The 25708-nt window shown below is 35.4% G+C and overlaps 1 protein-coding gene and 1 pseudogene across 3 annotated transcripts in view; one reads left to right on the forward strand and one right to left on the reverse strand.

The window, feature by feature from the left end:
• PRKD1 (protein kinase D1) overlaps positions 1 to 25708 on the forward strand; it is a 120503-nt gene that overhangs the window by 24811 nt on the left and 69984 nt on the right. The window lies entirely within an intron of this gene.
• LOC148214922 (vesicle-associated membrane protein 8 pseudogene) lies at positions 18 to 315 on the reverse strand (annotated as a pseudogene).

Below are 25708 nucleotides of genomic sequence, written 5' to 3' on the forward strand. Positions count from 1 at the left end.
AGTGGTGGGAAAAAAACTTAAGGTGGAATGATGCAGTTGGCAAGGAGGATTATGAGAATAAGGATGATGACAGTGATGATACAGATTATAGCAGTCATCTTGACATTCTTCCACCAGGACTTCTGGACCACTTTTTTGTGAGGTTGTCTTGAAGTGTTCTGACACTGCTTTCATCTTGTTGCACAGATTATCAAGGTTCTCACCTCTCACTAGAATCTACTCCACATTCTGCATCATGATATTCTTGACATCATCAACCTCATTCTGGAGGTTCTTCACCCGGTCATTGGCCATTCCATGACCACTTCCACCGCCTCCATCATTGAAGAGTTCCGCTCAACCCTTGAGAGTCAAGGCCACTTGTTATATATTATTACTATTTTACAATAAAACACATGAATACAAATTCTATGTTTGCTGTATTTGAGTTCTTTTGTCCCTTTTCATTAGGAAATGTTGTCATAAGGATGCTCCCAAATATATATAAGTAATTAAAAATCCTCAAATGACTTTTAACCTGAAGCCAGAAATTTTGGATGTTTAAATAACTATGCAAGAATCTAACATTCTTGGGTAAGTTAAACTTGGGTGAGAGAATTACAACTGTAAAATTGTGGGCATTACCTAACATAACTTTTTTTTTTTTGATGCCTCAGATTGTTGAAGAAATGACAGTTATATTCTTTTGTTCACAAAGGAGATAAAACATGATTATATAACAAAATTAAGGGGATTAAGTATGAGTAACCTAGAGTGTAACAAAGCATTTCAGCTGAGACAACGCTTAAGCCTCTTGAAAAATAATGGCTCATAATATATTAACTGATGATGGCTTTATAGAGATCTATCTGTTGAAATGTCCCTTATAAAGAGCATTGTAAGTTTGCAAGTTTGTAAAGGCTTCATGAGGTTGGTAATACATTCCTCAGATAAATTATTACTTTGGAAAAAATGAATAAGAAAATTAGTCTCACTGGGGGATCTCAGCTAATCCTGATTTTGGCCCACCTGCTGTTCAGTGCTGTTCAGCCACTAGCATAGATAAAATACACTGTCTCTTTAAAGGATCCATTTATTCTTTTGCAAGGAACTACTCAAAGAGGAGCTTCATAAAATCAGACCCAAATACTCTCAGTTTCTTCCAGTTTAAAATCTTGCTTCTGAAATAGTAAGGAGCTAATTTATTTTCTTGTAACTTTTACTTTTAGGGGAAGTTCGAATCATCAGTTTTTTAAAGAATGATTACCAATCTCTCTAACAGTCCAATAGGATTTAGAAAGGCTGAAAATGATATGAGAAGCACATCTGAGAGTAAGAATTTTTCTATGAAGTTTATGATTTGGATTGTGAGAAAGATATGTATTAAAATTTCTAAAAAGGTGACATTTCTAAGTTCTAAAAGTTCATATTTTTAGTAAAGTTTGTAAAAAAAAATAGGGATTTATTTCCATAAGTGAGTCTGTTATTTGCAATTTTATTTTTATGGTTATCCACTTAAAAGCATATCTTTGCTAAAATTAATAAAATTATAATGATTTTTAACCTACAGCCACATAAATATCGAGTGTTAAATACTGTATTTTTTGTTCTTGGTGGTAGCAAGACTTGAAATCATATGCCAGTAGAAGAAAGAGAATTTCTATACAATGCTATTTTATAAATCATCTAGATCTTGTTGAATTACAGTGCCCAGCAGCCATAGCCAGCATTGCCAGTGATGCAGGATTCTGAGAATTAATCAACAGCAATGTCCAGATAGCAAATGTTCCCCATCACTGCTGTAGACAAAGAGGTCCTTTGGTCTAAATGGATAAATTAGCAGATGTATACTCATGCCTCTAATGAAGCTAGTATAAAATGTGACCATTTTATTTATGATAAAGAAATTCCTTATTAATTATTTATTTAAGATGAACAAATTTCGTGTGAGATGCTATTTCCCTGGACTTAAGTATCTTGGGGATTAAATGAAATGTAGAATCAGAAACTAAATTGAGGCATCTATACTAGAAGGCAGCCTTGATATCCATCAAACAATTTAGCATGTAAACAGAAGATATTAGGTGCATAGAACCTGAGATTTGGTTCAAATTTTCATTCAACAATTTAAAAACTCATTTCTTGTTGGACTGCTTTGAATCAGGGGCCTACTCAGAATCCTCTTGAGAGAGAGAGGAAGAAAAAGGGAGAAAGAAAGAAATTATAATGAAGTTGACTATAACATGTCTTTTTCAGAAAGTGAAAAGCCTGTTGAACATCTCTTTGGAGCATTTCAGCAGCAATGCAGTTTGGTCAATAAAAAGTTAAACTATTTGCACAGTTAAGGTACAAGAATACCTTTATCAGTCTGCATGCTCAGGAAGTCCTGAATCTCTCATGAAGATAATGATCATATATATGCTGTGCCCTTACTGCAATAAGTAGGTGTAAGATTCCTCGTAGCATGAAAACATTCAGCAGTGATTACTACAGTGATATTCACTGGCACTGTCAACAGGGATCATTCCCAGGGGTGTTACAGTGTTCCTCTAATATTGATATGATGGAAGGAAACTGAAGCTTTGAATATATGAGATTACAACATTTACAACCCTACTTAATATATGCAGGAAGGCAGATGATGAGAAGGAGCAGGATAATGATTCTAGAAAGCCACTTGATTCAAAAGATTTCTAACAGTTTGATACCAGAATTTCCAATGTGGCATTCCAGGATCATAAAAGGACCTTGCAACATCTTGATTGCTACCAGTCAGGTTCCATGCCTCATCTGTGTGTGTGTGTGTGTGTGTGTGTGTGTGTGTGTATTATCAGCCAACATTAATCTACTGCAGGATGAAGCTCTCTTCACTGAAGATTATAGACTATAAATCTACAATGCTGGTCCATTGTGGGTTGGTAGATAGAAGTTTTTCAACTTCCTAGTCTAGGGCTGAGAGACAGTGTGACTGGCTCGAAGGACTAGAATTTGAGCATTCCTGCTTTTAGTCCAATACCACTACACCACTCTGAAAGGCTATGTACATAAAGAGAGCCAACTTGTTCTAATCCAAGGCACTGGATTAGAAACTGGGAAACTGTGAGTTCTAGTCCAGCCTTAGGCCTGAAGCCAAATGGGCCACTCACATTCTCTCAGCCCTAGGAAGACAGCAGTGGCAAACAACTTCAGAAAATGTTGCCGAGAAAACTTCAGGAATTGTCCAGCTACCAGGAGTCAATAGCACCAAAAACAAACCAAACCAAACCAAACCAAAAAACAAACCAAAAAACAAACCCATAAAGGCAGTTATTTTGTGAGAAGGTTTCATGGGGAATAAAAATGCCCTAAAGTGGCATTCAGACAACTCCTCTCCTTGGCACAGATTAGACAGAGCAGCATAATTGACCTAGTATAGGACCTAAACATAGGTTATATAAACAAGAGAATATGTGCAGAAGCTGATATTTTAACAAGATCTCTATATAGTCTGAAGATGAAATAAGAGGACTCTAGGTAGTCACTGTCTCTCTATACTAAACAAAATGTTACTTTTGTAATGATCAAGTCAAATTAATCATGTAAGATGATTCAATAGTCTTACTCCTTTTTCTTTTAAATAAAAGATTTTTAGAATGACATCTAATGTTTTGCAGATTGAACAGGTTGCTAGATAATACAAGCAAATATACAAGTTTTTACATGCAGCTCACTACTATGACTTTAAATAAATTTGAGATTACCCTTATTATCTAATGATATGTTTGGAAAGACGAGGTCTTTGAGATTTTAGTTTTCCAGATGCTTAGACAATGTGCTTTAACTACTGCATTCACAGGCCAGTCTTGTAACACATAAGAACTGCTATTTTAAGATTTGTATAGTGAATAATATGCACAAGATTCAAATACCACCACATCACTAATGCTTGCAAATCTGGATAGCCTGAATTAGCAATACTGTCTTCAATTCCATGTAGATTAGTTCTGTTGAAAATTTGGAACTTTTATGTATGTGCATTTTAAAATTTTAACTTTGAAATATTGTTGCATTAATATTATTTGATTAATATTCATTCAACAAAAAGATCAAATATTTTGTAGTCTCTATATCATGTTTTACCATAATTAAAATAAAGATAATTTCTGTAAACAATAATATAAACTCTAGACAGCTCACATTTCTTAATAGTTCAAAATTATTAATTTTTTGCAATATTTTGGCTTATTAGACAAATGTATGTATTTTCTATTTTGTCAAAACTTTTGTTTTCATTAGTGTATTGCGTAAATTTGATTTAGCTTTAGATATGAGTATAGAATGAACTAAGAATCAGAGCCTTTAATATGTGTATTGATTCACATTTTATATCTAAAAAACAACAGAGGGGTTATATCTTGTAGGTAGTGTTCCAGAAATTGAGTTGCAGTAATTTCTGAGTGACCAAAGAGAGAAATGGAATGAAGCTGAAATTATTTGAATCTTCTACTTCATATATGCATCTCAAGTGGTATTTTTCAAGCTGTCTGACACATACTCAAAGGCCTGTAATGTTCAAGATACCATTGATTATCTCTATGATACCATTGATTATCTCTATTACAATGAATGATTGGATGGGTGAATATATCTTGGGTTTGAGAGAACTTTGTTTAATTATTTGCTTGACACGGCTGTTCCTTATTATCACGGGTCTGTCAACCTGAAATAGTTGCATGTTTTCTATCCTACACCTACCTGGATGTTAGTCCACCAAATACTTTGTGCTGTCTTAATTCAGAATCTAGAAATAACATTATCATTTATACAGTACTAGCAAATTCATCCTGTATATTTGTTCCACAACTCCTAAACAGTCACTTCTGTGAGATTCATGAGGAGCCTCTTCCTTTCAGTTTATTCATAACTTCCTTAACTTGTTTCTCAGGAGTTTGGTATGAACATTTCACACCATACAGTCTATTATCATTGCACGTTTTGTCACATCTTGCTCTAATACAAGAAAAGGTACATAAAATAGACCATAGTTGAAAAATCCATGCACTTTCTGTATAATTTGATTTGCATTATACTCTCATAAAGCTCTAGCTTACCTGTACATTTCTGCTGAAAATCAATACCAACAAAAATCATTCTCTACCATTTGTATTCCCATGGTAGAGAATGGAAGAATAAAGCTCCAGAAGAAATTTGCCATATCCAGACATTAACTTGGACTGAAGATTTCTGAAGTGACTGGATTCTGGACTGGATTTGGACATTTCTGAAGCTCTAGATTGGTTTCCTGAGGCAGATGGATATTCACCACATACTTTCAGTGAACATTATTTTCATTCCAAATATGCTTTTATTTTTGTTAATTATAAATAATTATTCAGTTTATACTTTTTTAATTAAAGCCATAGTATTCTGCTTGATGGTTTCTGGTGTTTCAATAATACCCTAATCAAGGAACTACCAAGGAGCCAAACAATCAAGCAGACAAACAAGCAGAAAACAATGCCGTAATCAAGGAACTACCAAGGAGAAAAACAGACCCCCACCAGCACTGGCAGGACAAGCTACTGTATATAAGCAGGGAGCAAACCCCACACTCACTAGCGCTGATGAAGTTACCTAGTTGGGTAATGAAACATCGGCAAGCAAACAGCCAAGCTCAGAGAGCACCAGGGACTCCACATTGTTTTCTCTGGTTATTCTTTGTGATACTGTTCTGGGTTTAGCTTTTTACTATTATGGTTTGTTGTTGTTTTCTTTTTGTTTGATGTTGTATGGCACTCAGAGTTCTTTGGAACTTGGGTTACAAATATTGTAAAATAATAAATATTCACTAGATAAATGTGTTATGCAGAATATTGGAATTTGCTGTTCTAGCAATATTTGAACATATAGATTAAGGTTAAGAGTAGGTTAAGACTATGTGTGTATGGTATATATGTCTGTTTGTTTGTTTCTGATTTAGTAACATTAATCTTGTAACCAGAAATTACCCTTTAAAATTCTAGCATATACCACGGTCTTGAAACTGTTTTGTGGCTGGGAAAAACTATACATTTCTTTTGAGCATAAGTATAATCCTCCTTGGACTACTATTAGTTCTTTCAGTTGAACCGTCTGGATCCAGCCATTTCATGTAACTGCTGAAAATTGGGGAATATTCTATTAATCATTTGGGTAAACTCTAATCAGTTAATATTTCTGAACATTCATTAACTCTTTCTCCAACATGCATACATATGTACAAGAGTCTAATATTCTTAATTCAGAATCTTTAGAACTTCAATTTAAATTAATACTATGCAAATTTAAAATGAGATTTTAGGCATATTGTGTTATCTTTTTAAAATTTATAAAATCTACTTATTGGCTTGTTTCCTTTTTTAATGTAGGTATTATAGAAGTGTAACAGCACCATCAGTGCAATCCTTATTTAAATCAATATTAACATAATTGCTACTTTAAGGCTTCAAAGTTCTCAGCTTCATTTTTTTTTATGTTTATTTGCATAGGAATTTTCAATTAAAACTATATTTTCTTTCCAAAAATTAGTTACCTTTAGTTGTTAAGAAAGTTGGAATATAAACTTATTTAAATATAAAAATAAAACGTTGCCTTTTCATAACTAATTTTGGAAGGGGTTTTTTTTGGCAAAGATTTGATTTTTATGTTTGCTTCAATACACATATGGAACAAATATTCATAAAGTGAAAACAATGGGAAATTAATTTTGTAAATTGTTGGTAACTAGTGGCAGTTCTTAAGGTTGAAGTTCAAGGGCTAACTTTTGTTTTTGATCAAAGTTATGCTTTTGTTTTGTCTGCAGAGTTACTGAACCATGTAATTTTTGGGTAAAGAATGTAAACAGTAATTTTACGCTTCAGACTTCCATATTGTAAGTTTTACCATTCAGACAACCTCATGTTTTCTTTCTCTTGTATATATTTTTTTTCTGTTGTGATTATATTGTACATACAGATATTCAGAAGGCGCAATAGTAAGCCAGGTATTTTTAAAGTGGCCTCAACTGCTTAGTGGTGCAGTCTTGCAAATTTAACAGAATTTACAAGAACTGTTGCAAATTAGAATGATGAGGGCTTGAGACATCTAATAAGTTCTATTGTGGATGTGCCAGTTCCTTTTCAGTAGCGAGTTCAAGTTCATATTTAGTTCTAAAAGGAGTATATCATACTGATGGCTTCGTCTACCGTCTGCCACTCTAAACTGTCACCAGAATTAACTGAGCAGTAATCTGAGTAATTCAGCCAACAATGCAGTTTATTAAATTTGTAGGGCTAATTTCAGAGAAAGAGTAAGTGCATTAAAAAAGAGAATTACTTAGTTTGCGTTCATAGAAATTTATACTTTGTTTTTTGTAATTTAATGCTTATTGAAAGTTTGTTGAGATTCTTTACAAGAAAAAAATCCCCTCACATGTTCTACTTTATGTATAATGATAAAGTGAAGAAGTCCTTCATTTCTCAATTTCCCTCCCACAATTCTTCCTCCCCTTTTCCTCTCCTAGTTTCCGTTATGGGGACAAACAGGCTGTTTAGTGCTTGCATATGAAGTAGTAGTGTAGCCTAGGTCCTAATCTCTGCCATTCTGTAGTTTACTGAAAATTATTCAGGGTAGCAAGAAACTAAACGATGATATCCAGCACTGATAACCATTATTTTGAACTATATATAAGTTTTTATCAGTCTCAAAGGTTTTGTGTTATTGGGAATCCATACATGTCCTATTTTCTCTATGGCTGGATTATCTCCAGTTGTATTTTGTGAGAAATCTGGATTGCTTGTGTGCATTCTTATATGTGTTCAAGATTATAAACCATCATAATACACATGTTTTGGCTAACATCTAAAATCAATCATTAAATGTATAGTTAAAAAAAAAGGATTAAATGGACAGTAAAGCCCCATGGTAGCTTCGCCTTAAAACCAATACAGATACAGTAAGTCTATTCAAGATGGTGACTGAGGCTCCCTATATATGGCAGTTCAAATTTCAGCATAGGCAAAAAGAAGAAAGTTTAACTGAGGAAACTGTAGTTAAAGGAGGGTAAGATTCAGCACAATTTAAATTCTCTCTCTTTTCATTTAAGGTAGAATTGAGAAAAGCCCAGAATATGTATAAGAACATCTGTTGTTTTTCATACATTACAGTCACTGTTTTTAACATGTGACAGGTTTTTTTTAAGCAAAAGATGTTATGTTTCTTGATATTCTTACCTAATAACATCCGTTTAGTTATTTAACAATGTCACTCTGTGTACAGAATCTTGGGCTAGCCCAAAATGCAGGTGTTTTTGAGAAAGAATGAGGTTTTGTTTAAAATGCAGAAGAGGAGACCTAAATGGTATCTCATCATAGAGTGTACAGGACTACCATATCTATGCAAGAATCAAGAGGTGATATAGTTGGTTCAGAGCATAGTCAATTTACAAAAGTGGGGAAGTTAGATGTAAGAAGCTGTTTAGCTCAAAATAATCCAGACTACTAAAGTATCGTTATCTTATACACTAAGATAGTTGTAAGTTGTCATCAGATTTGTTTCCCATTGCTGATTAACTGAGATACTTAAAACTTGGAAGGCAGATACGATGGCTAGGACCACACATCATAGTAAACCATAATATGATTTCACTGATTTTGTGCTAGAGTGCTATGTAAATATAGCCATTTTTTTTGGTTTATTATATAGCACAAATTATTGAGAGATCTGGCTTGTGACTTAGTGTAGTGTATGATCTTAGTCAACTCTGCTTTATTCATTAAACCATGGCTAAACTATTGTTTAACAATTAGATAATTTTTAAGCTATGCTAGCGATTGATTTTGAACACCGGTATTCTCTTTTATGTGCATCCAAAGTTGCTTATTAGGATAAGTTTCTGGTTCAAGCCAAGGAGCTCTTTGCAATCACAAAAATAACTTTGGGGGTGCTATTTCATAATTTTTATCATGATACTGAAGGTTAACATATGAATGCAAATATAAGGTACTAACAGACAATGCATGACTGGGAATCATTAATACTTCTCTGAATGTAAGGTTAGATTAGTTGATATATGTGGTGTTATTTTAAAAAAAGGCATCTGTGGATCTCTGCAGGTTTCAAAATATATACTTTCTTTGTGAAATAAGTGAATTAAAATGATATGACTGCAAGTAATGGGTGATAATTTCACGTAATATTAGCATGTGAATCCGTCTAACAGGGTAATACCATAAATCAGAGCTTCTGTGTAGTTTTGTTAAGTAAAATGTGATTACAAATCTTTTAGGAATCTATTATGCACTTAAAACCCATTTCATAAGTTCATAGTTCTCTGGTAATATAATGTATATTTAAACTTGGTACTTGTACAGAGTATGATCCAGATCTTCACTTTGTTCAAACGGTGAGTGATCCTGCTGGGAGCAACTTTTGCTGATTGTCTTCTGAGCGCTTATTGTTCTGGAAGTTCCCCTAGTACAGCGGATCAGAATTCTAAGAATTTGTATAAATTTAGCTTTTCTTTTTCTCTTCTTCCCATTCCATCCCTTTTCCTTTCCCTGTTGTGTCACTTAGATAGTAAATCTCAGAGTAGAATCTCTTGCTTTAAAACAAAATGTTTTCCAGTGTGTGAGTTTACCTTACAGGTAATCCTTGGTTAAAGATGGCAATTAGAACCAGAATTTCCTCTGCTAAGCAATATTCTCGTAAAGTGCAATGCCACATGACCACACTGCTTAGTGATGGAAATTCTGGTACTTCTGGTTGCCATTGTTAAGTGAATCACTGCAGGTGGTTAAGTGAGGATGTCAGAAGGTTGCAAATGGCAGTCGCATGACCATGCGGACACTGCGACTGACGTTAGTACAAGGACAGTCGTAACTACTACTCATTCAGCACTGTTGTAAGTTTGAATGTTCACTGAATGTTGTTCAGTCGTTAAGTCGTGTCCGACTCTTCATGACCCCATGAACCATATCGTGCCAGGCCTTCCTGTCCTTCACTGCCTCCCTCAGTTTGCTCAGTTTCATGCTCATTGCTTCACTGATGCTATCTAGCCATCTCATCCTCTGCCATCCCCTTTTCCTTTTGCCTTCAATCTTTCCCAGCATCAGGGTCTTTTCCAAAGAGTCCTCTCTTCGCATTAGGTGACCAAGGTATCTGAGCTTGAGCTTCATTATCAATCCTTCCAATGAGCAGTCAGGGTTGATTTCCTTTAAGATTGACTGGTTTGACCTGCTAGCAGTCCAGGGGACTCTTAAGAGTCTTCTCCAGCACCACAGTTCAAAGGCATCAATTCTTTGGCGCTCAGCCTTCTTTATGGTCCAGCTCTCTCAGCCATACATTATTACTGGAAAAACCATAGCTTTGATTATGCGGAACTTTGTTGGGAAGGTGATGTCTCTGCTTTTTAATATGCTGTCTAGGTTTGCCATAGCTTTCCTCCGAAGGAGCAAGCGTCTTTTAATTTCATGGCTGCAGTCTCCATCTGCGGTGATCTTGGAGCCCAAATAAATGAAGTCTGTTACTGCTTCTATTTCTACCCCTTCTATTTGCCAGGAATTGATGGGTCCAGATGCCATGATCTTAGTTTTTTTTAATGTTGAGTTTCAAGCCAGCTTTCGCACTCTCCTCTTTCACTTTCTGCCATTAGGGTGGTATCGTCTGCATATCTGAGGTTGTTGATGTTTCTCCTTGCAATCTTAATTCCAGCTTGTGATTCTTCCAGCTTGGCATTTCTTATGATGTGCTCTGCATATAAGTTAAATAAGTAGGGTGACAGTATACAACCAATCAGTTGTTCTATGACCGATTCTAACTGTTGCTTCTTGGCCCGCATACAGATTTCTCAGGAGACAGGTAAGATGGTCTGGTACCCCACCTCTTTAAGAATTTGCCACAGTTTGTTGTGATCCACACAATCAAAGGCTTTTGCATAGTCAATGAAGCAAAAGCAGATGTTTTTCTGGAACTTTCATGCTTTCTCCATGATCCAACGAATGTTGGCAATTTGATCTCTAGTTCCTCTGCCTCTTTGAAACCCAGCTTGTACATTTGGTAGTTCTTGGTTCACATAGTGCTGAAGCCTAGCTTGTAGGATTTTGAGCATAACTTTGCTAGCATATGAAATGAGCGCAATTGTGCGATAGTTTGAACATTCTTTGGCATTGCCCTTCTTTGGAATTGGAACGTAAACTGACCTTTTCCAATCCCGTGGCCACTTGTGTTTTCCAAATTTGTTGGCATATTGAGTGCAGCACTTTAACAGCATCATCTTTTAGTATTTTAAATATCTCAGCTGGAATACTGTCAGCTCTGCTAGCTTTGTTGTTAGTAATGCTTCCTAAGACCCACTTGAGTTCGCTGTCTAGGATGTCTGGCTCAAGGTCAGGGACCATACCAGCGTGGACATCAGGGACATTAAGATCTTTCTCATATAGTTCTTCTGTGTATTCTTGCCACCACTTCTTAATCTCTTCTGCTTCTGTTAGGTCCCTGCCTTTTTTGTCCTTTATCATGCCCATCTTTACACTAAACGTTCCTTTGATATCTCCAATTTTCTTGAAGAGATCTCTAGTCTTCCCTATTCTATTGTTTTCCTCGATTTCTTTGCATTGTTCATTTAAGAAAGCCTTCTTATCTCACCTTGCTAAGGTGGAAATCTGCATTCAGTTGCTTATATCTTTCCCTTTCACCCTTGCTTTTCACATTCCTTCTTTCCACAGCTATTTGTAAAGTCTCACCAGACAGCCGTTTTGCTTTCTTGCATTTCTTTTTCTTTGGGATGGTTTTAGTTGCTGCCTCCTGTACAATGTTACCGACTTCCATCCATAGTTCTTCAGGCACTCTGTCTACCAAATTTAATCCTCTAAATCTATTCATCACCTTCACTGTGTACTTGCAAGGAGTATGATCTAAGGTCATACCTGAGTGGTCTCGTGGTTTTCCCTACGTTTTTCAATTTAAGCCTAAATTTTTCAGTAAGAACCTTATGATCCGAGCCACAGTCAGCTCCTGGTCTTGTTTTTGCTGTTTGTATAGAGCTTCTCCATCTTTGGCTGCAAAGTATATAATCAGTCTGGTTTCAGTATTGACCATCTGGTGATGTCCATGTGTAGAGTCGTCTCTTGTGTTGTTGGAAAAGAGTGTTTGCTCTAACCAGCTTGTTCTTAGCCTTTGCCCTGCTTCATTTTGTACTCCAAGGCCAAACTTGCCTGTTATTCTGATTATTTCTTGACTTCCTACTTCAGCATTCCAATCCCCTATGATGAAAAGAACATCTTTTTTTGGTGCTAGTTCTAGAAGGTCGTATAGGTCTTCATAGAACTGGTCAACTTCAGCTTCTTCGGCATAGACTTGGATTACTGTGATGTTGAATGGTTTGCCTTGGATTCGCACTGAGATCATTCTGTCGTTTTTGAGGTTGTACCCCATTACTGCCTTTCCCACTCTCATTGACTATGAGTGCTACTCCATTTCTTCTAAGGGTTTCTTGCCCACAGTAGTAGATATAATGGTCACCTGAATTAAATTGGAAGAATTAAATCCATTCCCGTTCATTTTAATTTGCTGATTCCCAAGATTCAACGTTCAACCTGGTCATCTCATGTTTGACCACATCCAGCTTGCCTTGGTTCATAGATCTTACATTCCAGGTTCCTATACAATATTGTTCTTTATAGCCTCGGACCTTCTTTTCGCTTCCAGATACACCCACAGCTGAACATCCTTTCGGCTTTGGCCCAGCCACTTCACTCTTTCTGGAGCTACTTGGAATTGCCCTCTGCTCTTCCCCAGTAGCATATTGGACACCTTCCAACCTGAGGGGCTCATCTTCCGGCATCATATCTTTTAGCCTTTTAACGTTGTCCATGGGGTTTTCTTGGTAAGGATACTGGAGTGGGTTGCCATTTCCTTCTCCAGTGGGCCACATTTTGTCAGAACTCTCTGTCATGACCTGTCCGTCGTGGGTGGCCCTGCACGGTATAGCTCATGGCTTCACTGAGTTACGCAAGCCCCTTTGCCACGACAAGGGAGTGATCCATGAAGGGGCATTAAATGAGGACCCCTTGTATATTTAAAAACAACCATTTAATGTAGGCATATGAACTGGAAAGTTGCTCTCCGCATATACTTGCTACCATTTAAATTCAGTATTTTATAATATATGTTTTTCAGATAATACAAAATCACAATTTTATGGAATTTCAAATTACCCCCCCAGTTATGTGTTTTGCTACAGACATAACAATGTTACACAAGAAATATAGGTTGAAATGCATCCTGAAAACCCATAGCTAATCATTGCTGTTGCTGATATGCTTAAGGAAGCCTTTGTATCCAGTAGTTGTGGAAGAGAAGGTATAATACCAATGTACTTATAGGAAATTCAGTGTATTGTAAAATGAAGGTAGATATAAGGCCAGCCTTGTCCATATGCATGAAAAATAGAAACATGTGTCCCTAATGCATTTTGTTTCTCTATTTTATTCTGTTGTGTGTATTGTATTGCATTTTATTGTACAGGTAGTTCTCGTTCAGCAACCACTCATTCAGCAACCATTCAAAGGTACAACAATGCTGAACGAGGAGACTTATGAGCAGTCCTTGTAATTGTGGCCGTCGCAGTATCCCTGCATCATGCGTGATTGTGATTCAGGTGCTTGGCAACCGGCTTGCAATTATGATGTAGCCGATCCTATGGTCATGGTCATGTGATCACCCTTTGTGACCTTTGCTTGTCAGAAGCCGGCAGTAAAGTCAGTGGGGAAGCCAGCAGGAGGTTGCAAACAGTGATCACGTGATGTAGCATCTAATAACCATGCAGGATTTGCCTAATGATGGCAACTGGAGCTGCCATCGTAAGTTGGCATGGTCTCCTGATATCATGCTTTACCACCGCATCACTTAGTGATGGAGTTCCCAATTACTGTCATTAACTGAGGACTACCTGTATTATGTTTCAATTTCAGGTGAGATTCATTCTCAGAGACTGTTTATTCATTTAGTTTTCTTATCTCTATTATATATAAAGAAGGAGGAGTGACTGCTCTTAGTATGACGTATGGATGAGCATTGCAATATCAAAAATTTCTGGGATGTTGTATAAAAGAAATTATACAGCTTAGGAGACTTATGCTATTCCAGCAAAATGTTTTACTTTTCCCCTTCTTCTTTGGATGGATGACTTTCTTGCAGTGTTTGAAAATATTTTTGAAAACTCCCATCTGTTTCAAAATTAATCTGCTATTTAGTATGAGTGGCTACTGTGCAAGGAAAGACAATAACTCTCTGAGGTTCCTTTATGGTTCTTTGGATACTGAAAATTGACAACTGCATTCTCATACCTATCTGCTATAAGAATAGTAATACAATTACTCAGAGATTAATAACTACTACCCTAGTAATTTCTTTTGGCAAACTATTTCAGACAGAATAGATTAAAGAACAAGGTAATTTTGAGATTTGGCACATTTATTCTTTCCAGTCCTTTTCCTTACCTGTTCCTCTTCGTAGGCAATATAATTGTCTAGAATTCTACTGTGACATAATTGTTCATTAAAATATTTTGCATAAAAATATTCAGAATTACCATTGATTAGTATACTGATATATAGATAGCATACAAGTGGTCCTCGTTTAACGACCCCTCATTTAGTGACCATCTCTAAGTGGCTGGGTCATGTAGTTTGTCAACAACGGAGTTTCTGCTCCCAATTAATGTCATTAAGTGAGGACTACCTGTACATAGATATATATGGAAGGGTTACTGATAGTAGATATACCCACAAAACATAAACATTGTTAAATTATACAGGTGTCTTTTGGAGAAGTAGCTTTAAGTGGTTTTTGTTCATGTACTGAATACATATTTGGTGGATAACTAAGTTTGTCTCTCCATGATATATAAAATTATCCTTTAACCAATTCATGTGGATTACAACTTGAAGGTCCTAATGGGAGAAGTGTAATATAGAACTGGTCTTTCTTTGGATTCAAATTATTTTATTTGCATATGTGCCTTGTCTTGCCTAAATTGTGTTTGGCCTGATATGTGTAATGCAAATCCAAGAACATTTTAATATTAAAACGATCACCCTTAAGTGATATTTTTCCTTTGATGTGACAGTATTCTGACTTTGATGGGTTGATTGTCAAGGCAATAGCCTACTCTTATTTCTACAGTAGATACCATGACAATGAATTTCTCCTGGGTCAGCTTTTAAAAACAGCTTCTGAACATTTTATTTGATTCAACTATGGCTTTGAAAATGTTGACTGGCACCGGCCAGACAGAATATATCACATACATTCTTCTTCTTTTTTATGAACAATTTTTATTAAATATCTCACATACATTCTTAAACAATTGCGCTAGTTGCTACTTTTTTCTGAGCACGATTCATACTAATTTTAACCTTTTTACCTACATATTACCTGGGACCTAAGTGTCTTAAGGAGTATCTGTCTCTGCTTAAATATGCCAAAAGTCTGAGACTTTTAAATAGTTTGATAGTTAGGCTGTCTTGAAGACATATTTAGGGCCTTAAAATGCTAACTGTTAGACTGTGCAGTTCCCTAAAGTTTGATTTACAACTTGTCTGTCTTCAATGTAATGTAATAGAATGGAATGGAAATCAATCTAATGGAAGATTGATTCTAACCATTGACCTAGATTATTTGGGGGAGAGCTTCCCAGTGTTTCAGGAGCTTATTCTACCTCTTTAACAAAAGGAGAATTCTGATTAACATATTAAGAACAATTAATGCTTGGTAAAATGAGCAGTTATCCATTTTCTTCTCATCTAAGTTTTGTTAGATGAATTTCATTAAAGCCCTCAGCATTCGTGTGTGGCTTATTCAGGCAGGTGGGGTCAGATTGGGGTTGCAGGACCCTGGATAGCTCCAAGCAGAAAATGTGCTGACAATACCCTCTTCAGTCATTATTAAAGTATGTGAGCTCTATTAGGTTTTAGCAGGTGGCAACACCTGGGCTGACCTTGTTTGACTTGAAGCTGAGCAGGGTTTAGTCCACTGAGTACTTAGATTGGAGATTACCATGGAAGGCTAGGGGAATAGGCTAGACTGGAATATCCAGTCAACTGAATAACTATCCAGGATTTTGGGGGGGGAAAAATTGGCAAACCACTTCTATGCTGTTGGCAAGAAAACTGCATGATTGTGTCCATATAATTATCAGAGGTTGAGCTTAATTTGAAGGGAACTTTACTTTTAAAGCAGGAGGAAAAGGATCAATATACAGAGTGTCCTAAAAGTCTTTATTCAGTTTTAAGTCATTAAAGCTTAAATTGCACTAAGATTTTTGGGACACCATATGTTTGTTCTGTCCCTATTGCCTCTTTTTGATGAGCAGGAAGAGATAGCCTTATCATACAGAGTCAGTACTCAATCATTTCCAGTAATTTGTGTTGCTTATACAATTATCAGGTATTGCAGAGTAAGGGCCTTAGCACAAAGATATTAGCTGTTTGTAAAACTCACTTGGCATGATCTCTGGCCAAGAAGTACCAATTTGTGTTTTTGTCATCATACCTTCAATGTGGGTGCAGTAACGCCATAAATTACACAACTAGACTTCTTCTTACACCTCTGTCTTACCTGTTGGTTATTATTAGAGTCATGAAATTGTGAGCCTAGAGCGTTGGAATCTATTTAGTGTAAGGTCAGAGATAAACAAAATTACTTTCCACAATTTCTTTCTTCTGGTTTATAAATGATGTTTTGCTTTTGAGTGGGAGTAGAAGTTTTCTATAATATTAGGCTAACTTCTTTCTCCAAAATCAGGACTGGATTTTTTTTATATAGATGTCCACCTTCTCTCCAGAATTTTTTTGTGCTGCTGTTTCCAGTTTGAATTTGAAGTTGGAATGTAATTTCCATGTGATAACATGACTTTTCTATCTTCCATTCTTATTCAGGAAAAATGAGTGTTAATTATCATTTCTAATGAAACCATTTCATCACTTCTAATGAAACCATTAGAGGTGCACCTCATTTCAATTCAGTGTATCCTTTCTGGAGATCAGGTCACTTTTTGTGCAAAACTGTGGATGGTATGAAAAGGAGCCTCTGACTTGCCAAGTGTATCATGTAATGACATTGGGCACTCTAAATAAAGCAAGATATTTTAGTCTTGCCTCTGAAATTACTAGTTTAAGTCTCTTATTTTCTGAGCTCTTACACTATTGGAAAAATGACTTGATGCAGTGCATTCAGAAAAAAATATAACTTGGTGCTCCTTGTATAGAATGATTGGTATGTGCTAAATGTGGTAGTATATGCTTGATTGTTTGTGTATATGATATCTGTATTTGTATAAATAGATAAATATTGCTATGCATAATAGTTTTATTTTTTCTTTAGAACTTCTAAATATTCAAATTGCAAAATATGGTAAAATTGGAGCTTAGTACAGGATTTCTAATTCGACTGATTTTTTTAAAATATGGTTTTCCTCTTATTTGCATGAGTCTTTATGCAAATTTCTGAAGGCTTTAAAGAGAGCTTGATATTTTGAAGCCTTCTTGAAAAATGACTGGTATATTTATAGTAGAGAAATGTATGGCTTTATCAGCTCTATTTTGTTCAAAAGTAACACCTACTAGTTGGCTAAAATTACAGTGCTCTCACAATGGAAGAAAGAAAAAAAACTAAACTCTTTTGTTAAATTTATATATTTCTGCATGTTTATTATCCCAAAGGAACTTTTCTTATTCTTGGCAGAACATTTTATTTTTAATATCACAGGACTGAAAATGTATTGCTTTTTAAAAAAGGATATCTGTGTAATTTAATTCATTATATAGTCTTTCTATAAGCATAGCTTGTGTTTTTCTTTTATTTTTTTCCCAGTCCTGAATTTCCTGTTCTGTGTCTCTGACTCTCTGTGTATAAATATAAATAAATTAAGGCTGATTCAAAATTCAAGGTGCATTTAAAACTTCATAGTTTTGATTTGGGCACTAAAAATGCATTGCCTATCTTGTGAGTGACCTTTTCTGGCAGAGAAAATAACATGACTGAGAGAGCATATTCCACTGAATCTTTTTAATGAAATTTTATATGCAGTTCTACTCTGTTCCATTGGATTTTCCAATGCAGGGGGATGTGCAGGTCAACCTTATGCTACTTATGTTTGAGGTCCTTAACAGTTCAATTTAACCTCTCACATTAGTTAACTTTTGCATTAAACTGCTGGGTAAGGCAATCTGGAAATTAGGGCTGGATTCACATTTCATGCTAAACCAAACATAGTTTCTCAAATAAGTCACAGTGGGTGGGATCACACATTATGCGAAAACAGAACTCAGTAATCTTTTTAGCATCAGGCCAATGATTATGCAATCTTATGTCATGGTGTAGCTGCCAGGTTTGTCTGTTAAAATGTCCTAAAGTTGGATGGGCCATCAACTATTTCAATTATCTCAATTCTGAGATATCTTGTGAGAACAATGAAATCTCATAAGATTTGGCAATGTTGCAAGATTTTGACTTTAAAAAATTGACATCATGGACACCATGGTTCCTGTAGGCATTATGATGTTAACTAAGTATTTGACTATTAAGTACACTTTCTAGGTTTACCCAATCAGAATCCAACCAAAACAAAAAACACTTCCACATGTTATCGCTTAGCATGGTGGTGAATCCAGATTGTGAATCTCATTCTGATGAGCTCAGATTCTCTTGAAGTGAGATTTACATAAGAGACTGATGCAGAGATCTCCTGATTCCATTTTGTACTCAAACAATCCTGAAGACAACCTTCTAAACAGAGGGAGATATAACCAATGAAACAGACTTATGGTGTTTGTTGCTGCAACACAGTTTTGCCCAATTTAGAATAATCTCTGACAGATACCAAGTTAGAATAATAATATAATAACAACGTAAAATGTATTTGACAACTTTACAGAGATTTTACATCATAGGGGTAGAAACAAGGAGGGACTGAAAGAGGCTGGCTGAGAAAGCAGAGTTAGAAAAGAAAAATTGAAAGCAACTGCATAAGACAAGAGAGAAATGAAAGAGGGTTGTTGACCCTACCCAAAGAATGTTTCAGAATGGTTGCATTCTTACTTCCTTTTCTGAGCAACTCTTGGCCCCCAAAGTATTCGTGGGTAGGCAGCTTAAAAGTGATATTTAGGCTTTCTTTATTTAGATTTATTAAATAAATAACCATAAACTTTCATTGATAATACTTAGCATGCATTAAGATCTTTTGCTTCTTGAACTGCCAGCTGTAAAAACTCTTTAAAAGCAATCCTGGAGGGTAATTTAAAAATGAAGGCTTGGATTATAATTTATTGATTTGTTCATAGAATTGGAATTACATCCACAGATGTGAGCTGACTATGAGCAGAAAAGACTATGAATGATAATTTTCCTTCTGTAAATGGAAACCTCTGTACATAATCCAAACAGTTGGGATCCAGAACTATCCAATTAATTTATTAGTGAATTTTGGAGGAAGTAGTTATCTGCTAATCCCAAATTCTTACTACATTTGCCCATAAAATGAAAAGTAATTATTGGTTATTCAGACTAATATTTTAAAAAAGCTATGTTACAGTAGATGTTTGATTGTCCATTACATTTATTTTCTCTTTTTCTCTCCACTGTGGACACGTGATCATCATCTTTAGAAAGTTATTTTTCATATATATATGCATGTTTGAGGCTGCAGTGAAAGGAAATAAAATATCAGACTTTTGCAGACAATTTTAATCCTAAAAATGTAGAATTATTTTGGTAAAATTAAAAAAAGATGGGTGCAAAGAATTATACATAATCCAAAATAATAAATTCGATGTCTTTTTATTAACCCAATTACCTCTCTTGTTGAATCATAAAATAGATTCCAGATTATTTCATTTTAGAATGGAATCTTTTATTAACCCACAGTCTTAAGTCTTTTTACTAAATAGAAACATTGAGCCGAAATAACTACATAATTTCATAAGAAAGATTAGATGTGATTAGACAGGAAAAAAAATATTGTTTCACATGCCTTATTCAGCTGTTGCTTCTGAAGAGTTATCCTTTATTATCTGCCAAAATAAAATAGAACTTTCTGGTTCCTGTAGAATCTTGTTTAATAATATATTTCAATATATGTACTAAAAATTAGAGGTTCATTTACAATTGAAAACAATTATTCTACATTGGTTTTATCAGATTTGCCTTAACAGTTTAAGTAGCAAGTAAGAACATTCTAAGAAAATATGACTTTGATACAATTATTTCAAAATACTTGGTATGTGCTGACATGAGTGCTGAATAAATTTACTGAAGGTGAGTCCTAGGACCATTTGTGGACAATTTAAGCTGGCATAATCATTAACAACCACACATCCTTCTGAAAAGACATTAACTTAAAAAGAATGCAGTGTAACATAAGAGGTTAGATATTTCTTGCCTGTTACATTATGGTAATGTACCACAGCAAGATTTTTGGTAGAAAATTGACTCAATTGCAAGGCAAGTGGCTACTCATAAGAAAAGGAACTGTTTCTATTTGGAGTAAGAAGCTAGCTACAAGGCAATAGTAAATGTTACATTTTAATTTAAAAATATAAGAAATAGAATGCTGAAATTAACTCCTGGTATATAGATAATAATCCAAGAACAGTCCTATTTAGCTTAACATATTTTATGAAGTAATTATTATTTTCAAAATATTTAAGTATTTAAAGTATTTAAGCCCATGTTTATTATTAAAAGTCACTTCTCGTGAGATGGGTGGTACCTAAATTTGAAATATAAATAAATAATAAGGCAAAGGTTTTATTGCAGTCTGCTCTGTATGTATGTAGAAGGGCCTTGAGAAACCATTTTGCCCTAAGGTTTGGGGAGAAGAAGCACTGAATTTAGCTCCTGTCTTACCTTAATGCGACAGAAGAGAAGAATTGGAATAAATTGGTGCTCAGGAATAAAAAGAGTACAACTCCATCTCATATATCACATTGAATGGCCTGCTGTGCCCATATATCACTGAACAACATACAGACAACGTTTCATAGACATTGACATGTGGGGCAGAAAGAGTACAAGCAAACGTTTCTAGAAAAGCGTTCAATGTGTAGTATTTGCCCTTGTAGTATAATGTGTGGCCAGAGCATCAAGGTAAGACATATTTAACAGCAAAGAAACAGATCTTTGAACAAACAAAATTTTGAAAGCTTTCCTCCAACATCTCTATTTCAGACTGATCATACAAAATAATTACTATGTCTGTACAATTTTATAAAGCAATTTTTCCAAAGCCTGCTAGAGCAAAATTCTGGATGCAATTCAAGGTGCTAGTTATTACTTATAAATCATTTTGTGGTACAAGGCTAGGTTATTTGCAGGACCACTTATCCCCCATTAGTTCTGCTCATCCCACCAGATCTGACATAGTTGGCATGCCATAGGTACCTTCTGTCAAACAATACAATCTGATGGGAGCCAGGAAGCATGCGATTTCTTTTGTGGCAAAACTATGGAATACCTAGGCCCCCAAAATTTGAATGGCCTCAACCTTATTGGCCTGTTACAAGGCACTGAAAATGTCCAATGGGCTTTGAAAGCTGTTCCTATGGGCATTAGCCCAGAGTGTTGAACAGTCTGTCTTTACGGGATATTGCAATGTATTGATTGGTGTCCTTGACTGTCAGTCTGTTCTGTTTGTTTTATTTTGGGGAACATTTTAAAATTTGTTTATAACTCAACTAATTATCCAGAGTAATTTTTGTTTTGAGGTGGGCAGCCATACAGAATGAATGAATGAACGGATGAATGAATGAAATTATTGTAATGGTATGAGATACACCAGTATGCTGCAAGAAATATATTGATGACATAATTAAGGGCCCTTGTGCAATCAAGGTAATTACTTATTCAAGGTTGCTATTTTGTGTCTGTATGATTGCCTGCTCTGGTCTTATCTCCTTTCAGACTGATTCCATGAGATTGGTTGCCTTTCTGTTTCTGTATTAGATATAATGGTCATTCTAACATATCAGAGATCCTGCTAAGGAAGCATGTACCCAACTCATCTTAGTATAAGTTACTAAACCCTTGCCTTCATCCTGTGAAAATTCATGTTCAGAACAGTGAATGGAAGAAATGGAAGAACTGTAGAGTGAGATTTTTTTTCTGTTAGAGACAATTGTTTTTGTTAGCTCCAATCCCAATTTTATTTAAGACAGAATAAGATCCATTGAACATAAGCAGGAACTGCAATTAAATAAAGAGTATAAATTATTCTGTAAAAACTCTGTGGAATGAAGCTGTTTGGGTGTTAGACTGAAGTATTCATGCTATGTGCTAGAGAATACTAAAATACAGTCATTCATTTGAGATTAACTGCCTGAACTTATTACTGATAATTTTAAAGATTCATAGCATGATTCACAAAGAGGACAAATGGAATTTTATTGTCAACCATCCTCAAGTCAGTGACGATTGACTGGGGGTGGCTGTGTTTTCACCCACATCAAACTGAGCATAATATGCCAACAGTTTTATTGTATGAAACAACTCCATAGTTCTGGGGAGGAAAGGAAGGCAAGATTTAAGCACTTGGAAGCCCCATGGAAATACTGAAGGTCAGAAAAGAATGTAGCATGAATGTTTTTTTTTTAAAAAGAGAATCTTATATTGTATCAAAAGAATGTGCTTCTATTCTTTTTGATAATCAGCTAAGAATAATTCAGTTGAATACAGATGTGTAGGCTTGAGTCTGTTCATTTCAGAATATTTACTACAAAGCTGCTCTTTAAAGGACTTTTAAATACAGTCTAAAGTTTTAAAACAAAACAAAAAACTCCTAAAATTTTAGTACAAAGGTGGTGGCTCACATACATTTTGATGAAAGGCTCCTGCCCTCTTTAAAACCCCCCTCCATTCTCTTATTTTGTCTTACATGCCTGTATGAACACATATATGGTGCTACCTCTCCTTTCTTCAAGACTGTTTTCCAAATCAACATCTTCTATGTAATTTTGGGCTTTTCCTCTTACACTCTATTTTCTACTGTTTCAAGTTTTAAATAGAGATGGCCACATTGTTTCCTTTTTCTCACTGTTGCTTTCTCATAGGCTAGACTGTATCATCTTGGGAAGCAAGGATTTGTCTGTTCAGATTGAATTCACTAGTAGCCACACGATTACAGCAGTTTAAAAATCAAATAAAGAAATGCAGTTTCTTGTATGTAATGTATTGGCTTTGTTTAAATCAAGAGTGAGCCAACCCTTTCCCCCTATTGAAGCCACACTGTCAATAGTGTCATAGAGATCAAGGTTGGGTACCATGTGGACTTCTTATAACTCCCTTCCCAACATCCTGTACAGCTCTTAAAGTTTCCTTTGCAGTTGTTCCCAATATTTGTCCCTGATATTTGGTAGCAGGCTGTGATTTAATGATTTTCAGTGCTTTGAAAACATTATATTTAACTGCAATTGAGTCTTTCTTTGGAGGGAGAACTTGGGTTAGTTTTCTTTTTGGTCCCGATCTTGCATAATTTTGTGGCCCCCTAGCTATAAAAATCACCTAGTACTAAAAAGCATATGGAATAAAAAAGGTGTTTTGCAGAAACCACCTTTTAGAATTAACCTTCCAGATAGGTGTAAAGTTACTATATCTCTGTATCTTCAACTTGCTGGCCAGTCTGGTATAACAACTTAGCCTACCAGTAATTTTCAAGTTGGGGGCTTCTATTAGACCAATGTTATTTATGAGAGAGAAATTTGTGACTAGATAATAATTATTGTGAACATTCATGTGAATGGTGGCTTTTGTAAAGTATGATCAAAGGTTTGTATCCTTTTAGGAATGTGGGATCACCTTCTTTCTCAAAGAAGGTTTAATTGCTCCCTGGATCTCCCTTTTTTTCTTTTTAGGTATAATAAATCACGATGGGGATTGGTTGACCAGGCTGAGGAACTTTTTCAAACATGTTGTCTATATCCTTAAGTTACAGTATCTGAAATTTATTTAATTATCTAGGATCAAATGGTACTCTGGACTCGAGTCATTCAAATTGTTCCACCTATAATATAAAAGTCATGTTATTTTATCTCAAAGCCTTGTAAGCCTGTTGTTTGCTAAAATTGTTTCACCTCTTGCATTGTTGTTCCCCCTTTCTTGTGCTGTCAAACGATCATCATTTATTGATTGTTTTAGTCCTGTACCCACAACATTATTTTGTTCTTATTTGTTGCATTTCTCCCAACCTTAATTTTGTCTAAGCCTATGGATACTTTGATACTTTCTTTTTGTATGTGGATAATGTTCAGAAATATGGATAGGTATCATAGAATGTATGAGTTGAAAGTGACCTTATTGATAATTTAGTTTAATCCAGAGAACCTTTCCTGATAGGTAGCCCTCCAGCCCCTGTTTGAAAACTTCAAGCAAGGAGGGAGTCCAACACTACCAGGTAGACTGTTCCACTGCTTAATAGATCTTACTGCCAGGAAATTCTTCCTACTATATAGATCCTTCCTGCATGTGATACCTTTTTAGATATGTATAGATCTCCCTTCAGTCTCCCCCTTTACAAGAGACACATGACTCATTCCTGTTCTTCATAAAGCTTGTTTTCCAGACATTTTACCAACCTGGCAGTTCTTTGAAATCATTCTAGCTTTTTTATGTCCCTTTTAAATCATGGTGCCCACAACTGGGCACAGTACTCTAAATCAGAAGGAATCTGATAGCACATTTTCCAACTAACAAATTTAATTAAAAGCGATAAGCTTTTGTGAGCTGCAGCTCGTTTCATCAAATGCTTAGAGTGACTAGACTAATGTAGGATTTTAATTGGAGTAAAGGAAAGACAGGTTGGTTATATAGATGCAGGTTATATGTGAGACAGGTTACAAGTACCTTACCAATTGACAATTCTAATACGTTAAAAAGAACATTGTGTTTGTTGTGACCTTTTGATGAAATGTGTTAGAAAAGGTACTACCAGACTCCAGATTTTTTGCTACCATAGACTACCATAGTTTTCCTTCTAAGAAGGTCTCCAAATATTGACTTATCAGTATCAAATACAGTGGAACTATTTTAACTCTAATCTGGACACAGTTTTTTCCAGTACCTTGCCCAGTACAAATATTAACCAGGTTGAAGTTTTCCTTCTCCTTTCCCTTTCTGAATATTGAAACTGTGTTTTCTGTTTTCCAGTCTTTCCCCACCTCCAAACCAAACCCATCTTATTATGTTTTGCATTCCATGCCAGCCCATCTCATTCTGCCTCGGAATAGCTCGCAAGTGATGGAGAAGTTTGCATAACTTCATCAGTTTGTAGGCCTATGTATGAATACTGTCCTCCCAAAAGAGTCCTCTGTTAAAAGAACAGCTTTGTTGGATCAAGCTGGAACACCTCTTTGTACAGCATTTTGTTTCTCACAGTGACCAAATACCCTTTTCTCACTCTTGTTTCCCTGCAATTGGTATTTGGAGGTATTCTGCTCCCAGCCTGAACCTAACATTCAGTCTTTAAGGCCAAGAGCCCTTTATGCACCTGCCTTCCATTAATTTAGCCAACCCTATTTTAAAGTAATCCAAATTGGTAGCTATCCCCATGGCTTATGGTAATAAATTCTACAGGTTCATTAATGAGTGAGAAGGTTCTTTCTTTTGTCTGTTCTAAATATTTTTCTGATCAGCATCACTACCTATTCTTTTCAATATCATGTCTGATTTTATACCTTGATCACGT

This window comes from Python bivittatus, unplaced genomic scaffold (assembly GCF_059951505.1).
Source record: "Python bivittatus isolate LINGU-HERP-01145 unplaced genomic scaffold, Pbiv_v1 ctg000480_np1212, whole genome shotgun sequence".
Lineage (NCBI taxonomy): Eukaryota > Metazoa > Chordata > Lepidosauria > Squamata > Pythonidae > Python > Python bivittatus.